The sequence below is a fragment of the Malurus melanocephalus genome, unplaced genomic scaffold (assembly GCF_030028575.1).
Source record: "Malurus melanocephalus ecotype Western Australia unplaced genomic scaffold, MMel_1.1 scaffold_67, whole genome shotgun sequence".
Lineage (NCBI taxonomy): Eukaryota > Metazoa > Chordata > Aves > Passeriformes > Maluridae > Malurus > Malurus melanocephalus.
This window is the reverse complement of record NW_026623299.1, coordinates 664,210-683,991: the sequence shown is the minus strand read 5'-3', so window position 1 is coordinate 683,991 and position 19,782 is coordinate 664,210. Positions and strand designations below refer to the sequence as shown.

At 38.6% G+C, this 19,782-nt stretch overlaps 1 protein-coding gene across 1 annotated transcript in view; it reads left to right on the top strand.

Annotated features, from left to right (window-relative positions):
• Positions 1–19,782, top strand: part of DPP10 (dipeptidyl peptidase like 10) — a 231,138-nt gene that overhangs the window by 17,149 nt on the left and 194,207 nt on the right. The window lies entirely within an intron of this gene.

The window sequence follows — 19,782 nt, the reverse complement described above, 5'->3', positions numbered from 1 at the left end:
ACACACCAGGGGCTGTCCCACATCCTTGTGCCACATCCTGCACGTGACCAGGATTTGCTTGGAGAAGTATGGATTCTGTAAAGGTGACYTCTTCTGCCACATGATGGTTTGTGGACCAAGCAGGGACCCCCATGGGATAAAAACCATCCAGAAATGTAGCTCAGATACTCTTGATAGCAGGAGAGGGTTGAGGAGAGAGGTCTTACCAGCAATTTCTTTTTCTTCATTTCTGTTCATTTGTGGTGTAGGTGCATCTTCAAGATTCAGTCATCATGTTTTTCCCACAAAAGAAGAACAAAAAGGTTTATGTATGTTTACTCTTAAAATTTTGTATTATTATATAAATAGTACATAACATTGCGTAGTATAAGATTTTCTAACAAAGAGCAATAATAATTGTGTAAAGTCTTTCTGATTAATAATGTTGGTGGGACCTTTTTGAAAAACATCTCACAGCCAACTCTAGATGTCAGCTGGTAAAACCAAAAGTCATTTCAGCTCAATAATGCTTTTATCATTATAAGTGAGATAAAAGAGATTCTGATATAAGACATTTGTAAAGAGCACATTTCTATAACTTTTCTCAGTAGTGGAGCCTGCAGGATGCACGTTGTAGAGCTTCTGACCAAAGCTGTGTTCAAGTGGGCATTGTTTCACAAGCCACTCTTTCCAAGGTCCGAACCATGTGCTGCTTCCCACCATCTGTCTGCTGGATTAGCATGCTAAGAAGATGAAAGGCTCCAGCTATTATGTTTTGGAAACATTCTCAAGTGTTTCGTGTTTCAGCTATTTTTTTTCACCTCTGGAATCCATTTTCTCCATGCACCRTTTTTGGTTTCCCCAGTATATTTCTTTTTTTTTTCTTCTTCTTGAAAGTGGGCAGGAGCAGATCATTTGCTCATAACTGGCTCTCTGGAATTACAGGTGCCATAGGACAGGCTTGACTGAAGGTCCTTCAGGCTTTATGTAGCCATCTTTGTCAAGGCAAGGGTGGCTGAGAAGGGTAGCAGGGAATGCTGTTTGAAAGTGCCTTTGTGCACTGTTGGGAATAGATTGGGAGTGGCTTTGCCCAACTCCCCTGGGTGCAGATGTTTCCAGCAARCCCTGCTGCTCTGGAAAATCTGCTGGCTTTGTGCTGAAGCCATCCCTGGGTGTGAGCAGCCTGTGGGGTGAGAGTCTGAGACCACTGAGGAGAGCTGTGGGCTGTGTTTGCAGGTCCAGGATGGAGCTGGGTCTCTCGAGAGGGGTGCAAGGACAGACCCCCCAGAAATGAAGCCCCTGCTCTGGCTAAGCCCAGCCCTGCTCAGGAACCATGAGCAGCCATCTAGGAAATGGCATTTAAAAAAACTGTAAAATCAGCAGTTGGAAATAATTGAATTGTGCCTGGTGTATTTCTTTTGTCAGTGCCTCCCATATTAAATTGTTCAGTTATTAAAAGAAGGAAACCCCCCTGAGATCTCTCCTGTCTTCAGAAGTGCTGGGCAGGGTGGATCTGCATCCACAGGGTGCTGGCTGCCTGGAAGGTCCCAGTGCCACAACACAGCAATCTGTATTCACATGCTGTGCTTTCATCCCAGGATCACAGAAGAAACAGGATCATTACTGTATATYAAAGAATTAATTGTGTGGTGTAGTTTATTGGCAAAGCTGTGTATTGRGAGTGGGGAGCGTTATCTTGCAGGTAGCAGAGATGTGTGACCTGAGTCACAGAGTTCGTTTCTGCAGTCCATCCTGCATCCCATCAGAGCTTCCTTCACCTCTGGAATCCCCCTGTCCCCACAGCGAGGTACAGAGCACTGACCCCCAGAAATGAGCCCTGCGTACATAGAAAAATCCGTAGGATTTTCTGGGGGAGGAAGATGTTCATTTTCCCCCGTAACAGGCGGTGCCTTTCGGTCCTGATCTGAGGTGGGAAGTGAGGAGCAGGGCTCTATCCCTGCGTGTCTCTTTGGAGGTGTTTGCTTCAAAGCCACAGGGTGCATCTGTTCCTGAACTTCCATCCCACTCTGATTCCTGGCCTGTGGAGGGGTGAGAAGCTCTCCTTGTGCCTCCTCTGCTCAGTGCTYCTGTGCTGTGCCAGCAGCAGCAGGCTCTTTTCCCCAAAGGCTTGTCAAAGCTCCCTCAGCTACCTTTGCAACACTTTTTATCTGTGTATGTATAAGCAGTATTTAAAGGCAACAAATGGGCTGCGTGATCATTCCGGTGTTCATTTTTTAATGCRTTTAATTCCTGATGCTGACACTCCGTTTGTCAAAGCGCGATTAGACTTGCTGAGGATAAACAGCACCAACATTAACTACGGCAGGAATGGGGACCTGTGCAAAGCTCAGCCAGGCTTTGTTATTGACAAAGCCTAATTAAAAAATGGATAAAGTTAATGATTTTTTTTTTTTTCCGTTGATAGTCAGATGTCCTGGAATGAACTCTCTTGTGCAGCTGTTCTTTTTGTGGTGGTGCAAGGGGATTTAAACCATGCGTTAATTCCATTGTCTGTGGTCTCTGGGCATTCTTAAGAACCATGGGCTAAATGTGCCATTTCCATGAGCAGCACCCCCTAAACCCTTCAGCACAGCTGCTTTCTCTCTGTGTATTCTATTTAAAAGTCCTAAAATAATTTCCTGGAGCAGTTCCTCAAAGCAGGCAGACTAAGCATCAAAGGATTGCCCAAAGCCCTGGGGTGGACCTGTTTATTAAGGCTGATTAACAAAATGAATGTGCTGCATATGACTTCAGGGCCCCCTATAAATATTGAACCTCCAAGAGTTTGTAGAATAATTTTGTAGATGTGGAGAAGCAATGGTACATCCACTGNTTTTTTTTTTTTTTTTTTTTTTTTTTTTTTTTTAGTACATCATGGTTGCAATGGAATTCCTTTTAAAATTTAGTTTTTGAGTGTTTAAATAAATATTGTGCTTATAATAGTAAGAGGTGTATAGGCTGTCTTTTGGAATTAAGAGYAATTTTATTTTCTTGTTTGTTTTGGGAAGGGATGAGTAATGAGTGAGGGACAGCTTTGTGGTATAGTGTGTTTTGCTTTAGGTTTACTGACGAATGGTGTTTTCTTCAACCAGCTGGCTGGCAGGGAATTGCAAACAGTGACCTCATTTATCCTACCAGAGCTCACTCTTCTTGACGTTTTCATCAGCCAGTGGGAAGAGGTTTGCTGTTCAACTGCTGCCAGCAGAGCTGGCGCTTATTTTTATCTCGGCAAACTCAGTGAATATTCTGAACATTGTGTCAGTTTAAGTAGTATTACACTCATCGTACACAGTACCACGTTTTGTGCTGAGATAGGAGCAGCAGTGACTGAGGCAGGTTGGGTCAGTGATATGTTTCATTACAGGTTTATGCAGCATGTGCTGTAAGGCTGTTTATAARGCTGTTGATAATTTCAGCCTCACTAGCTGGAAATTATTTGCAAAACATAATGCGGTGTGCTGATACTTTTCCTCTTTCATAAAAGATGCAGGGGATTCTACACATATGTAATATTATTGTCTTGATCTTTAGGAAAAAAGTTACTGAACCTACTGCAGATTCATCATTTTCATGTTTGTTTTTAACTTTTAGGCTGGAACTTAGAGGAAAGTTTTGCAAAAGTAAGGTTTAATAGATGAATCAGTAGTGAAATGCTAAAACAGAAAGAAAAAAAAATCCTGTTTTCCTAGAAATGATGGGAACCCTGAACAGYTGCCTAAAGAGTCTCCTACTTTGGATTAGCTGTTTTCATGTTGTAAAATTGTGCTTAGGCTTCTCTTCCAATGCATGAATTGTGTGAAGTGCAGAGTACAATGCAGCCTAACTTGGTGTAATGCCAGATAGCAGGTTCTCCAGTCTTTCTTTTCTTGTTGTAACCTGGCATTTGCAGTGCAGMCATAATCCCTGCAGTGTCTGTTGTGGTAGGGAAGGGCACAAGTGTCCTGGCAGATGCAGSCTTGTAGACTGCCAGGTTTCTTTTGTGCATGTCCTGGCAGTGATTTTGATGTGTTTCTTATTTAAAGGAAYGTCTCAGAACATGTTTAAAAATCAATTAGCGCTGTAAGAGTTCATATAAATAATATTTAGTTGATATTCTGTAGTTTAAACAAAAGAAAACCTATGAGTAATAATAACAATAATGAATAATGTTTACAGTGAATAATTTCAGCAAGTGTTGAGACTTTTAAAAGTCATTGTTAGTATACATAGTGCCATTTCTGCCCCATTTTGCACTAAGTTCCTGCAGGATGTGTATAGGCAGGTGTGATGCTGATTGGAGTACCTGCAATTTGTTTTCAGTTTGGTGTAGTTTTCCTTTGGAAGCTATTTAGGTATCTGCCAAGGTATCTAGTTCAGCTGTGAAACAGTGCAGTAGATGCACTGTGCAAAATAAAGAATATAAAATGTATGAAACAGAAGAATTAGTTGCATCATGTCATATCCTTGGTAAATTTGAGTGAATTTTTGCAGCTTTTTAGGTTAAAGGCAGACTAGTAATGGCTTCTTTTTTTTGAGTAACTGAAGTCTCATTGAGTTTTCTAGCAAGCTTTCTCAATCACGAAGTTAATTAATAGTAAATACTTCTGGAAATTGCTGCCATTATGCAAATGACCTTCCCTGACTTCAGATTCTTCTGGAAYAGGTTGAACTTTGATATTTGCTTTACAGCATTCAACTGAAAGCAAATACATCTGTCTCAAAGACAAGGCTGGCTAGTTTGCCATGAAAGCATAATAAACTTATACTGAATGCTCATTTATTCAGTATCTCTGTYCATATCACTGTATCAGTGTTTAATCCTTCACAAAGCTGCTTGCTACTGTTCTTGTTTCCTGATTCTAGAACATGATGCAAACAGCATAAACTTTCCATACTGTCATTGCAGTGGACTGGTAAAATCATTTGTTTYCCTGTCCTGATAACATAAACTTTCATGTACTTTCTTATAAGTAAGCTATTTTGACAATATTTTTGTCAGCTGTCTCAGGAAATGATAGTGGCATCTTTGACATCTGAATTACATTTCTTGTTCCATTCCTATGAAAAAACCTGTCATTATTTTCTAATTTTAGCTGCCTCTTGTCCATAGCCACTGCAATACAATTTTTGTGAACAATGGCTAAAATACCCATAGTTATATATTGTTTATTTTCAAGATATTTCAATAGCTTAAATATCAGACTGCAAATATAGATAAGTATTGATATTTAAAATGCATGTAAATAGTCTTTATAGATAAATAAAGACATATAACAATGAAATATATAAGGCTTGCACAATACCATCCCTTCCCAGCCTCTAAGTGTTTCTCCAGTACTCCAGAAACACCATGGGGATGGGCTTTCAGCACTTGTGTATCTCCTTGGTGCTGTGTGCTGTTAAAACAGGCTTTTAACAGAACAGCACACAGCCTTGCTTTATTTTGGGCACCTTGAACCAGAAAAGTCCCCACAAGTAAATAAATGTGTTTTAGGGCACCAAAGATRGCCTGTGGGACCCAGACCTGCTGTGCACAGGGATGCAGCCAGCAGAGCCRTGTGGGTACAGCCTTTCTCTGCAGGATTTTTTATGGATTCAGGAGATTGGTATGGTCAATAATTTAATATGCATTTTAAACACTTAGAATGATTTAGTGCATTACATAAGTGGAAGAGGAATAAGCTATATCTGTTTTTTCCAGTTCGTTGTTCATGACRATAAAAGGAGTTTTATTAACTTCACAGTTGGTGCTACTCTGTCGATGCTTTTAATTTTTACTGTATTTTGTTTTAATCCATTAAAAAAAACAACAACAAACCAGGATTATACTGGGTTTTTTTTTGTTTTGGGTTTTTTGGGGGGGAGGGTGGGGTTGGAATTTTTTTCTTTTTTTCCTATTTTTTTCCCTTTCTGGTCTTGTGTTTCTTATTAGGAAGCTTTTTTTCCCTTTCTGGTCTTGTGTTTCTTATTAGGAAGCTGCAATTCTTCAAAAACAGGCAGGTATAATTTTAGCTGAGTATTCAAACCTGAACAGGGCCTTTCATAGTAAGCATGCCCATCGTAAACACTGAAAAATGGGGGAAACCTCTTCATCTGGGGCTGGAAAAACATTTATTCTGTTAGTTTGAAAACGAGGAATGCCATTTAAATCACTTTTTTTTCACTAATGCAATACTAGAACAGTAGAGAAGGGGAAAAGTAAACATTCATTACAGAAGGTAATTGCAGAATTTATTACAGAAAATATGGACAAATAACAGAGCTGAAAAAAGGGTTTGAGAGGCATCCTTGTCATTTACCTTTGCCTGTAAAGTGTTGTATGTCTGTAGAGGAGTAAGGTAGAGTGATCATTTGCCTGGTCTGTAAAGCAGAGAAAAATCTTTTTTTTCATTCTCCTTGAAATCTTGCTTTTGTCTGTGGAATCCAGATAACCCACAATACATAAAGAGCTGGAGGAGTTTGTTATTATTTATAAACACTCGTAGCATGGATAGTGGAAAGCCCTGAAAGTAGGTAGGAATGGTAAAACCTAAATTGGAAACCAGAGTGTGTTTAAGAATTTGGATGAATATGGGATATTCATAAGAAAACTAACTTGATTAGACAGTTCRTTAGTCCAGGTTTAGGGATATTTGGTGGAAAAGAACCATTTGCTACAGAAGTGTATTAAAAGATGGGAAAATGTAGAAAGTTATGAAAGGACAGGCAAAGGRAGGAGGGATTGGAATAAGAAAATGTTTGAGGAGTGTAGACAAGCATTACTGTCAGAGGGCTTTCTCTGCATGTTACCTGCAGGGTTCATTTTGGAAAGGAAAGTTCTTTYTGGTCCAAACAGCAACTGTAGAAACCATTGGATGTGACTACCAGGACAACTTTGTAGGATGCTGCATAACAGATTATCACCCAAAATTCCTAAAATGTGGTGAGTGTTACCATTGAAAATAATGGTTCAGCTTTGTGGTAAATGCATGGAAAGCATCCCTGAGTGAGCATTTAATGAGTAGCTTTGGAGCTGCRTTTGTATCCTGAGCAAAGTTTGAGTGCAGAAGGATTCAGGTGAAGCACTGAAGATTATCCAAACTTCATTAGAAAAGAAATGAAAAYAGACCCCAACATTTTGAAAATAGATTATTGGCATTGAGTAATGCTCGGTTCATTGTTGTGATGGACACCTGTAAYCCAGAGCCAGGTTTACCACAAAATTACAGTTGTTTGTTCAAATAAGGATATAAATCTCAGCAGATTTAAAGAAGCTGTAAGGCATTTTCTATTGTCCAAATTCCAGAAGRGTGCTTCGTTTATGTTGAGAGATCCATAAAATTTAAAAGAGCATTTCAGGATGTGTGAAGAAGTCGATAAAGAATTATCTGCTTCAAAAACTTTCTTTGTTAAAGTACTGTAAGAGAAGAGCTTAGAGAAGTAAAGATCTTCAGTCCTAGAAGGTTCCAGGGCTTACTCAACCAAAGCAATAGCAGCTTTGAGGGATCATCAAGGGCACAGCTTCAAAAGATGATTTATATAGAGTCCTACCTTAGGATTCAATCCCCATCTTCTCTGCCTGAGGTAGGTGCTGTGTCTCACTATCAGCACAGCCCTCACTGAGGAGGAGAACTTTTGGAAAGATCCCTTTAGCAGGGTCCCTTCTGCCTTTTCTTTAAAATGTGCTGGTGTCAGTGCAGAAAGCCATGGAGTGGTTTGTGAGGTGCTGCTGGAGGAGAACTTAGTGTTCTCTTGGAAATTTATATCTGGGGGCCTCCCATGCCTTAACCTGTGAGATACACAGTGCATTGCTGAACTCTGCCTAAGGAACAACGGGCTCAGTCTGGCTTTCACCTGCACTGGAGACATCTGTGATTTTGGTCCTGCTCCTCCAGAGCTGGAGCTGAAATCAGAATCTGGGCTAACGTGTTGTTTAAGTGAAAAAAAATTAACCCAAACCTGGTGAATATTCTTGTGAAGATGCACACTGTAACATACAGCTTTCTGAAGCAGGACAAACCTTWCACTTTCAATTCTTTTTGTCTTTATTTTTTGTCAAGGAGTCGCTGCTAACTCTGAAATAGGGGACTGATACACAGTAATCTGAAGAAAGAGAATTATTTCCAGGAAATTGTAAGAACATTTGTGGATGCTGAAATGAGGAAAGAAAAAAGAAAGTMGTGTATATCTTGCTTTTCTGCAGTCAGAAGATGAAGGAGAGTGTTGTGAAAACTCATACTGTGCATAATCCTTCTCAAAACTTGTCTTAATGTTTGGCAATACAGAAAATCTTAGGCATGTGTGTGGAATACTAACTRAGACAGTTTTAAAATTAATGTTACCTCAAACATGTTTTGAATCAACTTCCTGTGAATTTAATTAATCATTACTTCTCTGGCAATTCAAATTTACATATTTTTAAGGCTGGCTCTGATCCATGTTGGCATCTGGAGTACGGAGATCAGAASTCCTCTGAGTAACAGAGTGAGGCATCAAACAAATACTGAAACTTGAAATGCCATGTGAATTGTTATCTTCTGACTAATAATAAAACTCTGGATTTGGCAGGCTGAACAGACAGGGTGCAGCCACAGAAAAATATTTAATTTTAAAACATGCTGCGTACTTAGCAAAGGCAGCCTTCTTGGGCACCTGTTTGCCCTGGAAACCATGGCCGTGGTGAACACCCAGAAAGTTTCCTTGAAACTTTGCAATTCAAAATGTTTGGAAAGCAATACGTGACTGTTCTTCTCATATCTCTGTCACCAACAGTCCAAGAAAAAAGTATCTTTTAGGYAGGAACTAATGGAGAACAAAAATGAATGAAAATATCTGCTCAGATAGATATGTCGTAATGCATGTGGYGTGGATGARTAATAGTACCTCTTGTTAAATTRAAATTAAAGCAATATTTRTAAAAAGAGCTTTGAGGKTTGAGTTTTATTGCAGTGTMTTCAGTGATGTGCAAAGGAGCATGRTGYGAGGTWGRTAATTTTACTGGCTTAGCTGTAGAAGAAATTTTGTAGTTATCAATTGTCTCTTCCACTGCTGCCATCAAGAGCAGAAGAAAAAAAAGAGACTTTCCTCTATGATAAACTTGTGGGGAGGACAGTGTCTTATTCCTTGTAGTCTGCTGAGTGCACACACAGGTTTGGGACTGGAAGTGGTGACATTGTGTAGAGATGATGGAAATTGCCCCATCTCTGGGTGGACATCAAAGGAAAGTCAGCTGCTGGTGTGGAGGTTTTCTGCAAACTCCTTAGGAGATACAGCATGTGTGCACCTCAGCCTCTGCTGTCAAAACACAGCTTTCTGCTTCCCCATGCCCTCATCTGGCTCTACATGGTAGGAGTGGCGAGAAGGGAGCAGAGCTCACCTCCTGTGTGTGTCTGTAGTTGCTGCTGTTCTGTTTGTTCTTGCAAGGTAGTGTTTTCTGTCAGGAAGAGCAGAAACAGGGACATTTCCAGGAGGTAGGTGTTGTTTATACGGCATCCAGCATCGATGGAGAGGCACCTGCTCTTGTTTCATCCAGCACTACACAGCCCTGTTCATGCAGGAGCCAGGAGACTGAGCCTCCAGGATTTTCCTCCCCTGTGGCTGTAGCCCCTTTTCAAAGGCTTCCCCCAGGAACAAATTTTTGTAGTAACTTAGTTGAGTCTTCCCTCAAGCCAGACACTGACCTGTTARATATCCCTTTGTTTCCCCCTCACTTGTTCTGTCATGTGAGGGGTTCACTGAAACTCTCTGTTCATAACATCATCTGTTGCTTACAAACCAACATCCCTTCCATCCCTCCAACTGATCTGTCTTWTGTCAAGGGTTACTGTGACAGCTTTTGAGTCAAAATGTTCAGTGTTAGCAGATTTTCCCCTGAGCTCTGTCTGTCTCTCCAAGCAGCTTTGATTCCTCAGTTGAATATTCCCTGAGCAATATTTCCTGAGCAATGTTTCCAACCCCTGCTCTGAATCAGGCGCAGAGAACACTCCAAGTGTTTGGATGATGCTCTGGAATAGGGAAAACCCCACAACTCTGTCTTCTGTCATCCTSCTTCTTGCAAAAGCCTTTCACGGCTGTTTCAAGAATGCAGCTACCCAAAATCTGTGGGTTTGTGCTGGTGGGAACTGAAGGTTTTGTTATCTGCCACATTCAGTTGTGCCTCTGTGCCTCTGTTCAGCTTAAAATGAATATTGGTSTAATTATACTGTGTGCCCCACTCACTTTGCAAACAGCATTAGTTTTCCCTTGAGAGTGAAAGTAACTTTGGCAACTCCTTCTCTCTTTTATATTGTTTTAGAAGAATTCTACTTCCAGYGTTTTCAGCTGTTGAAATAATTTTTTTAATGATCTGTTATATTTTAATTAAAAGGTCATATTTGAAGACTGAAGTCAATTTTTATGTGCATAGAATTTGCTTCTGGAGTGCCTTTGTTCATTAAAATTGGAAAATTAAAATAGAARAAATAGACAAGGGAAATGAGGCATATTATACTATTACTTTCATGTTTGGTTTTGAAGGTAAAACTGTATCCAAATGATAATTAGGCTTTGCCCTCAAAATGGCCTTGCTACAGTACATGCACTGATGGAAGCAGCTCTGGGACTTCTTCCTTTCTGGAGTTAGAGAATTCCCCTCTGAGTAGGCTCAGAGTGTCTCCAGCCACTTCTAAAATAAGATTATCATCCCTTAAACCTGGATGTCTGGAAGATAGAAGTTCATGTGTGAGGAGTTAGAGGCATCACTTGGAAGATACAGACTCTAGGTAATTGATTTTACAGTGGAAAAATGATTACTAAGAAAAMCTACTATATGCATTAAAACTCTAGATTCAAGTTTCTCAGCAAAAKGGCATCCTTGCAAAACTCATTTTATGTTTCAGTGCTTTTACACATGATTTTAAGGTGGTTTTTTTTTTCCTTTGAACTTACAATACATATTTTGCTTTGATATGCAAAATATGTTTAAACGTCCATTAAATCAAATCCACTGAATTACAAAATACACTGTCTCTGGTGGAAGAGATCACATATTTGGGTAACTTTCCAGCATCAAAAGATGCATTTCATCTCTGAGCTGGGTGGCTGTTTTTCACATGAGCCCATTTTCAGGATAAATCAGCAATTCTTCCCGGGCACACAGCTCTTGCTGCTTTGGGGCCCTGTGAACCATTCTCAGGAGAGAGGTTGTATCCCATTGCCGTGTCCATCCCTGCATCACTTCAGTTTTCTGTGCTGTGACTTAATTACTGACTCCCAGATGTGCAGAATGGCTGATCCTCTTAAAGTCTTCTAAGCTTGTAAATAAGGAATTATTCTAGGCAGGTAGAAAGATCTACTCTGATTATACAGCGGGATAATAAACCCAGAAATTTGTGTGCCAGCTCAAAATGAGCTTTGAATTGGTTGAGCCAGTTTTGAACTGATGCTTTTGTTTGCTTTTAGGTTTTCTGTCTTGTTTTCAAAAGGACAATGTCCACACGGTGTAGGGCAGGTTTGCATGGTTCAATGTGCAAATACTGAAGTGCAGGAAAATTAAAATGCAGGGCCTTTMATTGTACTTTACCTTGATTAGGATTTGAGTGGGAATGTTGGCACTGATTTAAAATAAGTTGTCTCTATYGGAATAAAGAGACTTAATTTAGGTGCTATAAAAAGCATCAACCTGAGAAACTGCTGAGGACTTGAGATCAGATCTGAGATCTGTCCATGGTTCTGCARGATTCATTCACAAAGGGTGAACCCTTACAAAGTACCTACAATACAAATATAATTACAGAGTACACACTCAAAATTAGTAATTAATGYTAAAAAAAGATTCATTGTCTATAAATGTGAATTGGTTTTGTCCTTTTTTGTGATTACAAAATCATGCATCTCTKAAGATTCTGTGAAGCTCTTATTTTTTGGGGGGAGATTTTTTCTGAATTCTTAAAACTCAAATCTGAAAATTTAGTTTAGGAAAAAGAAAAATTTTCTTCACTCTCAACCCAGAACTTAATAATTCYCCCTTCCATTTATCTCTTAAAAATAAACCTTGAATTTTTAAAATGCTTGGTCACATTAGTGGATTAGAGCAGAGTCCACACCCAAAAGCAATATTCAAAGTTCATTTCAAATCAGTGACTTGTCTTAGGGTGTAATTGTTATCTTTCATTTGAGCCTGTGATATCTGCTCAAGGTCAGTCCACAAATCATTTACATTTTTTAAAGGTCCCTGATTTTGTTTTTAACATTTTGAGGTTTTGGTTGTTGCTGTGGGAAGGTGGAGGAGCGTCGTCCTTGCAAGTTAGTTGTGCTGTATTTTAGTAATGCAGATATTCATTGTGGGTGAATAGTTTTGGTATAATATAGTATTTCCTCATAAATAGTGCAGACACATATAATGTGCTACCTTCATTCAAAAAACACAAAGTTAGCCCAGAAAAACAGATTGGCAGGATAGGGATTGGTCTACAACAGCAGAGAATTCTGAGGATTTCACTTGGCAGCGCTKCTTGTTTTTGGCAAATCCTTTTTGACGCGAGCTAATAAATGTTGCAGCATTAAAACCTGGAGATTACCAGGTGCTTGGAGAGAATGCAGATTGTCTGTGCATTGTGCATTTTGTGCCCGAGGCAGTGCAGGGGTGCAGGAGGAGGTGCTGAGAGTTCCCTGAGAGCTTTGGGTAATTCCCGCAGGGAGCACTGAACAAACCCCAGGGTTCAGCCTTGCCTCGCTGCTGGAGTAGCTAAAACAATCTTACCAGGTTCATAAAGCATTACAACATTGAAGATCCTCAAAATAATGCCTAGCTCTTACTGTTTGAGATTTTCTTTTTTTTTTTTTTTTTTTTGTGTAAGTAGTTACTTGACCATGAATTAGCTTCACAACACAGGATTCCTTTTTAATTTTTTTTTAACTTGAAACTTCGTTAATACTGTTATTTTCAGAGAAAGCTCTGTGTGCTTATATATATTTAGAAATATTAAAAGTTATTTTTATGGCCATGAACATTTGATAAAGCAGAATGATTTGGCTTTACCTTTCAGTTCTTAATGGTCACTGTAGTTARCACAASTACTTCTACCTCTAGACAGTAAAAYTCTAATGCATGGAAAATGAGAATTATGGAGGGAAGAGACAGAGTTATATGGTGTCTGTAAAATGTGGGAAGGTAAAGATKAGAGGCTGTGTAGAGCTTTTGAAGAAAAGGAGATAATTTAAACTCTTTTCTATCAGTGTTAGGGGCAACAAAACCAAGAGTCAATGTAGAATAATGGGCTAAATGGGAAGKGGAATAAAATTTTAGTCACCTGCTAAAGCAGATGTTCTCTTGTATTATTCCAGTTTTACCAAACAGAATRAGAAAAATTACTTTCTGAAGGAATCGAGTTCTAGTGAGGATTTAAGCAATTTAAAGAGAAGTCTTATGACAGTAGTGGCAAAGTTGGAAAGGTCTTAGTAGAGGCTYCTGAAGAGTGACCTTGGCTAATGAATTGTAAAGCATCAAGACAGATGTATGAATCTAAGAATTATTAAAAACTACTGGTAGTAATTGCAACTCAGGTGGTCATTTTTAACGCCTCATTTGTGAAGAACTGAGTAGACCAGGGTTGTGATGTTCCTTAGTCTTTCTTCTGGWTGATTACTTCTGTGGCAAAATGACACAATGAAAAATGAAAAACCTTCCAAGGACTTAGGAAATTAGTCAAAAAACCCTTAAAATATTGCCAAATTAATCTTCTTCTGTTGGTTTTATTCTGCTGAGATGGATAAACACTCAGTGTTCAGTAAAAATTTTAGACTACATCTGAAGTACTCTACAAGGTGATTGCTGTTCTCAGCCTACTGAAAACTTTAAAAAATGCTATGATTTCATGAAGATTTAGGCATCTGTATTTGCCAGTCATACAAAATTTTGAATTTCCGAGTGTAGGTGTTTTGTCTTGTAAGGTTTTTCTTCCCTGAATTTTCTATTCTTTTGGTATAAGAAAGCCATAATACCACCCTGGATACGTGAAAGGAAAGCTGACAATTAAGATAGAAAAGTTGTAAATAAGGGTTAAAAAAAACCCTCTTTAAATGCACATTTTGCATCTCTTCATTTTTAGATTGTCATGGTGTTTCTGTGATGGAAATTTTCCATACTCCATGTATTTTCTTCCCTTTTGACCTTGTGTCATCTCTGTCACCTGGTACATTAAACAGCAGTCTGGTTCAGAGCTCCTTTGTACTGATAAAGGACTTCATGTAGTTTTACCCATCCAGTGATTATCAGTCTAATTTTCAGGTATGAAAATTACTGTGTAATCTCAGAAGACAGTGACCCATAAAARGTGTATGATTGAAAATCAGAAATATAATTGAAAATGTGATCATTGTTTCTTTAAATACACATTTCTGTGTTGGTGCCATCTGGCAGTACCTAGTTCTGCCCTTGATTCAGCTGTCATTGGCTGGTCAGGATAGATGAGGGTCATGAAAATRTTCTCCTCTGAGATGAGCGTGGCCTTATTATCATTTATTTTTCTCATGAGAACGAGTCTTTTGGAAACCCAGTCATAGAGAAAGGATTCACAGGGGARCTAGAGCTGTTCATGGTTACTTGTGCTGTTTGAGCTGAGTGAATTCCCACTTTTCCTCATTCCTCTCCGCTCCTCTCAAGGATTTCAGAGACTGTCTTCTACATTTAAACCACAATTAGTTGTCCTGATGATTTCTTCCACTCACCTGCCTAATTACCGGGCGAGGTCTGCAAATCAACCTGGCTGCAGTCAGAGCACACCTAATTGTACTTTCAATTTAGAGCACAAGTGGAGGACTTGGGGAGATGTGCAGCCTGAGYGTGTGCTCACCAAGGGAACTGCCAAGGATTGTTTGTGGGCCCTTCCTGATAAAGTGGCTGCAGCTGAGGCATTGATTTAATTCTTCTCCTCAGTCCTGCAAGAAGAGCTCGGTTTGTAATCTGAGTAATATGTTTTTCTTCTGTTTGTAACCTTCACATTAACACMGTAATTACTGAGTTGACTGGAAGAACTAGAATGAGTGTCATTTTTTTTAAAGCAGTTCATGCCCTTTTCTTGCTTGGTATGCTTAAATAGTTGAAGTTGCAGCTTTAAAATAAATTATTGACAAAAGCACCAGGAGTTTCTTTCATTGCTCACTTGCAGGGTTACCTAAATATGCAACTAATCACCACAGAGAATGCATAAAGGACAGAAAATAAAACATTCTTATTGCAGTGCCTTGCAGTGTTTTGGCTACTGGTGCAGATATATTCAGGGAGGGGTGGTACACTTTAGAGTGGATAGTGAGTGGCATTTAGACAGCTTTTGGATAAACTGCAAATTATGATTCCCACTTCGGTAAGGGTACCCAGAAGAATTACTGTGTATATTTTTAGTAGCTTCTTATTTCAGAAGCTGATGTATACAATTACTGCTGTTGCAGTCGTACATGGCAAGCCTTTTCATTATTATCTTGGATGTTTTCAACTGTCTTCTATTTTTATTCATTTTTTCCATTCTTAAAAAACAATCCATCTTTCTGCTTACAATAAGAAGTAAACGCTCTTCTGACTGTGCAGAGTAAAATTACTTAGGTAATAAAATTATCAAATCAAAATGTCCTACTTCAATTCTGTTGCAAAACCCTATTTACAGGATGAAGTATAAATGTATGCATACTCCCCTTTTTGGGGAAATAATGGAATAATTACTACCAATACTTCTCTTCCTAGGTTGGAAGACTGACTCCTACAAAATTGCCCCAGTTTGCTACATTCCAAGCCTGGTACATAAGCAGCCATTTTGATATATTTTAATTAAGCATAATATCAACAATGTAGATATGCAGTTGTTGTTCTGGATTAGAAACTTCAAATTCTTTTCCTATAAGATGTATTGCTTCAGTTTCCCTTGCTGCATCATGTTGAAACATCATGTAATTAAAGCATCGTGTTGTTTTGCAGCACATTCTCTTGCAGGTAGTCTTGGTGAACTGATGACATTAATGCTTTCATTTCACTTTCAAATGAATGAAAAGCCATGTTTTTTGCCCTCAAAGTTTTTTGTAGAAAACATTAATGCAAATAGTACTCCATCACCAAGTATGACAGATTGGATTTTAGAAGGTGAGCTTTTTACTGACATTAGTTTTCATAAAGTAAAAAAMWWTTAAAAATCACTGTGTGCAGTGCACACAGGGGCAGCTTGTAGCCAGCTGTTGGCTTTGTCACTTGGTATGTATCAGGTCAGCTTTAAGGATCTTGGCTAGTTTTAATGTTTCTCAAAATTTTGATCCTGTGGGAACAGCTAGAGCTGCCTAAAGTTGCGATCTCAGAAGCTGTAATATAGCTGCTTCCAGAAAATTTCATAAGTTGTTTACACGAAGGAGACAAGGATGTAAAAGATGATTCAGTTACTCAGGAGGGAATATGGAGCATACGGTACTGTGAGCTGTGAAAAACAGGAAGAAACCCCACAGGTATAAAATCAGCACAAAATGTGAAGAAGGAAATTTTCCTGCAAAAGTCAGGTATTAACTACACTGATACTTTTGTCACAATTCCCTTTTTGTAATTCAGCTAAAAACTAACTCTTGGCAAGTTTCCATCAGTTTGAAAATACATTTGTTAATCACTGCCACTTATCTGTGATAAAACCCAGACTTCTGTTTTGTGGGTGGTTTGTTTGCTTTACTTTATTTTTTTTTTTCCCCTGTTTTTACTCTGAAAGTGGTTTGTATATTATGAACATTCAAGATTACCTGTGAACCCATTTTTGCATGGCATGAATTTGGGAAAGCTCCTTTTGTAGCTTATTAAATAAGTTTATTCAGATGACTTGTCCATATAGGTCTGGATTGTAGTAGGTTGTTTTTGAGGACAGACTGAATATGTTTATTCTCTCGTTAAGAAATATGCAACTATATAGAAAAAGGAAATGAAGGTTGACACTTTTTAAATTATTGATCTGGGGAATTATGGAATATGACAAGAATCCATTTCACTCCAGGCTTTTTATGTATAAGTGCATATAAGAAAGACACATTGTTATGGCCTGTCTCACAGCCAAACACCTTCATTTGAGTCAAATATTTTCCTCTGCCTCCAGACATTTCAGTAGGAGCTATTGAAGTGGATCTGAAGGAGATATTTGGCTCTTACATGAAATCTCAGAGCCAAAGAGAGATTTTGAGCTGAATATCTGTTGTGAGTACTGGATGTGTAGACAACAAATGACCTTCCAGTGCATTAATGGAAAATTCAGTGACAGGGCTGTTCAGAGCCTTTCATCCACTTTAGTGCAACAGCTCTGCCAAGGGCCAGCTACCCACTTCTGCATCAGTAAGATCTTTTTCTTCTGTCTCTCTTTATCTGAATTTTAATTATGACTCTTCTAACTTTCARATGGCAAGAAACCAAAAGGAAATAGGTATTATGTGTTTTGTGGAATTCATCCTTCCCTCATTTGTCATTGGAATCAGACAGGAAGAAAATTCTGGAGAAAATTTAAGCTCCCATTCAATTCTTGCTCCAAGTCAAAGCTCTGAGTTTGGATGGATTTCTGCCAACATTTCTAAGATAGTCAGTGATATGCTCTCACCTTTATTAGTACRAATACTAAAGCATGCATGGAGTGTCTGACAACATCACTGCTTCTCATGGCACTATTATCCCCTGCTAAGAGTATGACTGAGCTTCTAAAAGTTTTCTTTAGTACTGCCCAGTCTCCCTTTTAATCATAGTTCTCTTGTGTTACCTTTATTTTTTAAAAATACTGTASCTGATTTGTTTGATTTCTGTTGTTTCTGCTCATCATGCCCATACTGTAACAGCTACTCAGGGATSTTTTCTCAAGTAGTTTTCTTCCAGCAGTGATAACACTTGCATGGGTCATTAAGAAATGAGTCTATTACAATATATTTAACTTGGGTTAAAAAAACTGTGCACTTCAGGGGGTGGTGTGGTTTCTGCAGCAGTTATTAATTCCATAGTTGTTTTACCYGCGCTCATCATCTGTGTTTTTCCCCCAGAAAATGTGAAACACAAGTGAGTATTACTTTTTGTGCAGTGCAGAGATGCCCTTCTTTATTTAATAAAAATAGCAAATTAGACATCAGAAATAAATCAGCTTTTGCTGTTTCATACTGCATGAATTCACACTACCTAATCCYCAGCCAGGAAAGGCTTTGGGCACCCTTACCCTTCTCTGAGTTTCTCTAGTTCAGTTTATCGCTCTTCTKTATTGTCCCTGCAGCCAAGCAAAASAAGGAGCTCCGTGTGAAGTAGGAGCTCCATGTGTAGTGACAAAGTGTCTTTTTCTGGGTTATCCTCTGTTTTCTTCTCCATCCTGCTTTACTTAACTCCATAAATACCAGATACAGGCACTTTCTGTGTTTAATTCTGTCCATCCCTGGAAGGGCTGGAGCTTCCCAGCTGTTGCTGACGTAGGAGCCTTCTCCAAGAGTCAGAAGGTCACAAGGGATTATTTATCCTTACAGTTAAAGGTCATTTGTGCTTCTCAGAATGTCCAGGCTTTGCTGGAGCAGACCTTGGTGTATCTCTGCATTTCTTTGGTTTCCAGTAAAAACAGCATCTGGGAAAAGTTGCCAGTAGGAACACCTTGACTCCTATTAGGTGGTTCACATTTCCCAAAGAAACATAATGGATAAAGGGCCTTTGAAGTGTTTTATGTGGGTAGGTTTGGCCATTAGGTAAAATGAATTTGCAGGGAAAAAAAAGCTGGATTTTTACTTTATCTGGAAGTATRCTGAAAAAAATTAATGAATCCGGTAAAAAGGCCAAGAAATTCCTGATGGTTTTCTTTCTCCTAGTACTAAATTTACTTTTTAATTGAGTGGAATGTATGTAAGSAGGTGATTTTGTGACCCGTTGTCTTTCTATAAATGCTTTTTTATAAGCTCTTTTAAGTGTATGTCTGTGTATGAGTGTGGGAAAAATGTGGTGTTGTCAGTGCTGTGAGCTCTTACATTGTTTTTAATTGATCATGGTTCTGCTGAGTTATTATATAGATTAACTCCATGTAACATAGCATATTATATTAAACCTGCAAATTTCCTGATCGCCTCTCTGGTCTTTTTCCCCTAAAAAAATGAAGGAGGAACCCCTTAACTGTATTTCTGACCAGAGAATYGTATTATTCCACTGCTTTAAATAGAACTCCAGTTTCTGGAAAAACRGGTAATTTAATCATGAAGGAGACTGGGAAAAACTATATGATAAATTTCTAATTACAGTCCAGAGATACTGACAGAGTAATTTTGCTTGCTACAGTTTTGTTGGCAAATATTTATGTAAAAAATTGCTGGTTTCCCATTCTCACCTGAGCTTGGGACACTCACGTAACTTTCTCCTGCCTTAGATCCCTCTAAACACAGAGGTTGTGTTTGTGTTCCCTTTTCTGGTACTGACACTTCTTGGTTTATTTGCATTTTAATTTATTTATAGGAAGGTTTCCTTGAATAATATTTATCTGTATGTATATTCAATGATATGAGCATGTGTGTGCATATGTATGTGCACACAGTCTTACTTAGGCACATTTGGATTTAAATTACTTGTTTTATTTGCATGTAGTTTATGTATAAATCTGAAAGCAAGTAGAAAAATATTGATGTAAATTTGCAAAATAACCTTTATAAATGCATWCCATAGTTTGATAAGTCCTGATTTAATCTCACTCACCTAAAATAAGGTTTCTGTCAAATCCATTCTCCAGGACTCTTAATGGCATGAAATTAAGTAAGTGTACAAATACCAGAACAGTGAGAAACTCCAAAAGGCAATTTTTAATTTTCTAATGTAACAGTGAACTTACTTGAAAGTCATGCACCAGTGCAGTTTTT